The sequence below is a fragment of the Tupaia chinensis genome, unplaced genomic scaffold (assembly GCF_000334495.1).
Source record: "Tupaia chinensis unplaced genomic scaffold, TupChi_1.0 Scaffold000402_1, whole genome shotgun sequence".
NCBI classification, from domain to species: Eukaryota; Metazoa; Chordata; class Mammalia; order Scandentia; family Tupaiidae; genus Tupaia; species Tupaia belangeri.
This window is the reverse complement of record NW_006159904.1, coordinates 3,995,973-4,001,274: the sequence shown is the minus strand read 5'-3', so window position 1 is coordinate 4,001,274 and position 5,302 is coordinate 3,995,973.

The window sequence follows — 5,302 nt, the reverse complement described above, 5'->3', positions numbered from 1 at the left end:
TGGGAAAGGACAGAGGGTGAGAAAGAGGGGTAAAAATAATTCTAGGAACTAGAAATAGAAAAATTTTTATTATATGAATGATTAAGTCACTATGCAGTATATACTGGACTGGTGTCCATGGAAATGTTTATATCAGCTGTGTTTGCGATGAAAATATTTAGATTAATTAAGGTCCTTAGTAATTCAATACGATGTGGGGGGAAAACAGTATAGAAAGCAAACATAAATATCAGAGGCAGTGTGGGAGGAGAGTGGGAGATGGCAGAGGGTAAGAGATAGGGAATCAAGGATGGGAGGAAAAAAAAACAAAACATACAGAAAACAAGAAATGGAAAATTATTTGCTGACAATAACATGTTTGTTGATGTGCTTGATTGAGACAATATACAGTGTACTCTGGATGGAAAATCTCATTTTGCATGCTATAATTTCTTTTAAAAAGATTAAAAAAATAAAAATTAATTTTCAACTGTAGATTTTTTCTTTTCTTTTTTTTTTTTTTAATTTGGAAACAGTTTTATTTTTGAATCATCCATATGAAGAACTAAACAGTGGAGCTTTCTACTGGCTGTTCCTAGGACAGAACTGTAGCAGGTAATCAGTGAACACAAACCCTATGTGATTTGTGCTTTCTGTAGAACTTTCTTGAGAAGGGATTGGGTTATATAGGCATATACATTTGATAAAACTCAACCAAAGTATGCTTAAGAGCATGCATTTTTATGTATGTGCATTTTACACTAAAAGAAGAAAAACTAAAGCAAATACTCAACTCTAGTAATAGACATGCTAAAGTATTTAGAGAACAGTATACTAATACCTGTGTATTCACTTTGAAATCCCTCAGAAATTAATATTGTTTGATCAACAGATGCAAAGCATAAATTGATAATTTAATATAGTAAAATGCTAAATGATAAAGCCTAGGAGATTATATTAGCGTATCCTCTGAAAGTCTTTCAGCTTCACTTATTTTTTTTTTTAATTTTCATAACAAAATGTTTTGGGGGATAAAACAGAGGCTAGGAGAGATTATCTGACTGCTTACATGTTACAATCAACAGGAGGCTGGGCCGAGACCCAAATTCAGTTCATCTGATTCTAGTCCTCCTGCCTTACAGGAACATTTGAGAAAATAATTATTGTTCATGGTTTAAAAGAAGGCATTAGTACAGGTAAGTACTCAATTCTGGTTAACAAAGAGCTATGAAAACTAGGGCAGGTCTACCATAAAAGAGTGATATTTAAGTAAGAGACTGTTTTAAAATTTCCTATTTATGCTTCTTAGAAAGTATTGCCTTCATCATAGTAGTCCCTCTGGGGTGTTTGACATTTATTGTAATAATGTTGCCTTGCTCAATGTTACCAACTCTCTTTTAAGGGATTACTTTCAGAACTTAAAAACACTTTTTCACACAGTCTCAGTGATGACAAACCTTTGTCCTTTTAAAAGATTCAAACGTCACCTGAAGCCCAGTTAGGTAAATAAAAGCCAAGGTTTACAATATCATTTCTTTGCAAAGCTAGCCAACAAATACAAGACATCAAAGAGGGTTTTTTTTGCACAACCTTTTTGTTTTTGTGTTTTACAATGAGACCGACCTCTGAGCTAACAAAATTATTTTTCTTATGTGACACAAAATTTATCTCTGAAACCCACTGGTGCCACTGTGAGACAATGGCAGTGTCCCTTGTGCCTCACCTCCACAGCACTCCCAGCCTTTGTAACAGCCACATGTTCATCTGCTGTCTCCTCCAGCAGACTGTCAACTTCACAAGAGCAGGGACTTTGGAAACTGTCACACTTCCCTTTCGGCAGTGCTTTTGTCCTTATTTATGAATAATTAATTAATTAAAGAATGAGTTAATGAATGAATAAATAAATTAATGAACTAATGCTGTCAATTCATTTTAAAAACTGTGACCTTCTTGGCACCAACAGTTAGCGTAATGACTATATCGCAGGACTCCCATGTAGCTGACCGCGGTTCGAGTCCCGGCCCTGGTGGCTTAAACTCATGCCTCGTGTGTGTGCGTGCATGTCCAAGATCCTGGGAAGAGAATGGAGAAGAAGGGATTGTGGCGTGGCCATCTCCCCAGGGGGTGATTTCTCACTTTCTGTCTCTCTGTCTCTCTCTGTCTTTCTGGTGAGTGCAAACACCCTATAGCAAGAACTTCTCAAAAACAAAACAAAACAAAACAAAACTGTGACCTTCTGACTATGTCAAAAGTGTATTTGAACTTATATTTCTTTTGTTTGTTTGTTTTTTGCTTTTCGTAGTTTTTGCTATAGGGCATATGAGCTCACCAGAGAGAGAGGGAGAAGGAGGAGAAAGTGAGAATCACCCCCAAGGGGCATGGCCTGGATATGCCAAAATTTCTTCTCCTCTCAGGATTTTGGGCACACATACACACGCACTCAGTGTGTTTTTCAAGCTGCTGGGCTGGGGCTTGAACTGCAGAGTCAGTCATATGGGATCCAGCACCTTACCCATCACGTCACTTAATGGCCCTTTTTTTGTCTTTTGGTTTAGGTTTGCTAGAGGGCACATGTGCTTGCTGGAGAGAGAGGGAGACAGAGACAGAGGAAATATAAGAAAGCACCCCCCGATAGAGGATGATCATGCTACAATCCCTTTTCCTCCATTTCTCCTCCTGTCAGGATTTTGGGTACACCTATGCGCTCAACATGTTTTACAGGCCATTGGGTCCAGGATTCAAACCACATAGGATCTAGCAACATTAACTATCAACTGGTCTTGACGTTATATTTCTACTGTAATTTAATTTCTTTGGTATCACATCCCGTCCATGTAATGGTATACAGAGATTGAAAGGTAGCAAAATCATATATAAAGATTACAGGTTTTCTATAGCACCTTCGCCTTTTTATTTTCCTTAATAAATTGTGTTTACTATGTTTAATTTTCTAGGTATACAATTACATCATTTTTTAAAAAGAGTTCTTTATTTATTTAATTATATTTGTTATTATTTTTCAATTTGACCAGAGAAATACAGAGAGAGAGAGAAAGGGAAAGGGACTCCACGACTCGGACCACAGTCAGCCATGTGGGAATCCAGCACCTTTAACCAACACACCACCTGCTGGCCCCACAATTGCATCTATTATAAAACAATTTTTACCTCTCTATTTATGGCTTTTTTCCCCTACACTAGTAGCCGTTACTAGTACATCACACACTAAGGTCAGCAATGGATGTCACTAGACCTTTTGCTCTTGTGTTCAAATTTTATAATAAATTCAATGGCAACCCTTGGGCTAAGTATACACTGTTTATAGTATCCATAAATAAACTTTTCATTACATGATTAGGGTTTCATAATGATTGAACTATCAATTTCATTGGATTTTTTTCCTCACTATCTTTTAGGCTAGTAACATGTAGCATGTCATGGTGTTGACTGCTATTATGAAGTAGCTGACAGCCACACCATTTATTTCAATACGAGGGGACTTCATATAACATGGAATTCAAGTATGAGTTTATTTTGGTAGAAAAATTGAAATCCATGCATAACTTTTTCATAATATACATTCTCCACCAACTTTCTAAAGACACTTTGTACAATGGAAATAAAACTACTTACCATGCAGATGGCTGTGAGGATTAAAATATAAGACAAGCAGAGCACCTGAAAACATGGGATGTCAGTTAAAGATTTCCACTGCCTTTCTTGAGTACTGAGCTGGCACCTCCCCGTGTCTTGGCACATTTGATTCCCGGGTTTTTAGCCCATTCAATATTTTATTTAGATTTCCATTTCCTGGTTTGGCATATCAGAATCCTTGGGTTCTTCATTTTCTTTCATCCCTAGCTCAGAGTTGGCTTTTCTCTAAACACTGGCTCTTGCTTTGGCCCTTCTGGGACTCAGCTTCCCCTTGCTGTGCATATACCCTGCCCTTCAAAGGATCCCCGAGTTCTCCGCTATGGCGGCTCTACTGCTGCCCGTCGGGGCCGCCCCTCCGCCTGCCCTTCCCAGCAGCCAGCAATGACTTTATGTGAGACCTCCCACACTTCAGGGTCTGACAGTGAAAAAGAGGAAGGAGGAGCCAGCAGGTGGTATAGTCGTTGGGGTTCTGGACTCCCACATGGTGGACAGCAGTGCAAATTCTAGACCCAGAGGCTTGAAACTCATGCCAAGCATGTGTGCATGCCCAAAATCCAGGGAGGAGAATGAAAGAGCAGGGATTGCAGCTTGACCATCTCCCCCGAGGGGTGATTTCTTACTTTCTCTCTGTCTCTCTCTGTCTCTCTGGCAAGCACACAGTATGTGTCCTATGGCAAAAATCTCTTTCGAGAAAAAGAGAAAGAGAAAGAGAGAGAGAGAAAAATGAATTGCTTACAGCAAGGCGAGTCCAAAACATAAACTTTTATTAAAAATGAATAATTTCTCAAAAATAGTTCCAGCCAATACCCAAAGTACAAAGTCTAATTGGAGGCCATTTTCTAAGATCAATTTAGTCCCAAGTTATGGGTATCTGAAGGTTAATTCTACTTGAAATTTGACCATGACACTTTAGCCAATATCTGTAGAGTGCTATGTTCCATTAAAGATGTAATGAAAGAGACCACCAGATAATGTAATGGTTATGTCACTAGACTTCCACATGGCTGTACCAGGCAGCTTGAAACTCATGCCAGGCATGTGTGCATGCATGCCCAAAATCCCCCTTGAAGGGTGATTTTTCGTTTTCTGCCTCTGTCTCTCCAATGAGCATATGTGCCCTATAGCAAAATTCTTTCTTTAAAAAAGAAAGATATAGTGAAATGTTTATTGAGCAAATGTAGTTTATCAACACAATGCAGATAAGTGTTTACCCAATTTTGGGGGGATGAGCTAGGTAATCCATTGTATTTTCTTTATCATCTTAACTGCCAAGATGCTTAAATAAAAGTTTATATTATACAAATAATTTTTTTACTCACTTTTCTCATAAAATCATTTTACATCTTTCCTTTTACTGTTTGGGTCTTGTCATTTTATTCTTGGGCTATTGCATAAAAACAATCACTTGAAATGGTGACTGTGTTACTGCTGTAGGTGTAATTTAATAAGAAAGAAAAAATAGTGATTTCCTCTTTTTCTGTCCTTATAGACAGTATAGTTAAGGTCTCTAGGGTCTCAAAGTACTCTACCTTTGGGGGAATTTGCAATTATTTTTGTATTTCAAGAACTGAAGCTTTAAGTAATCCCTTCTCCTGGCCTTTGCTTGGAAATGCTTAGTACTTTGGGAGAAGGCAGACAAATAAGGAGAAGAGCATCAAATGGGAAAGAG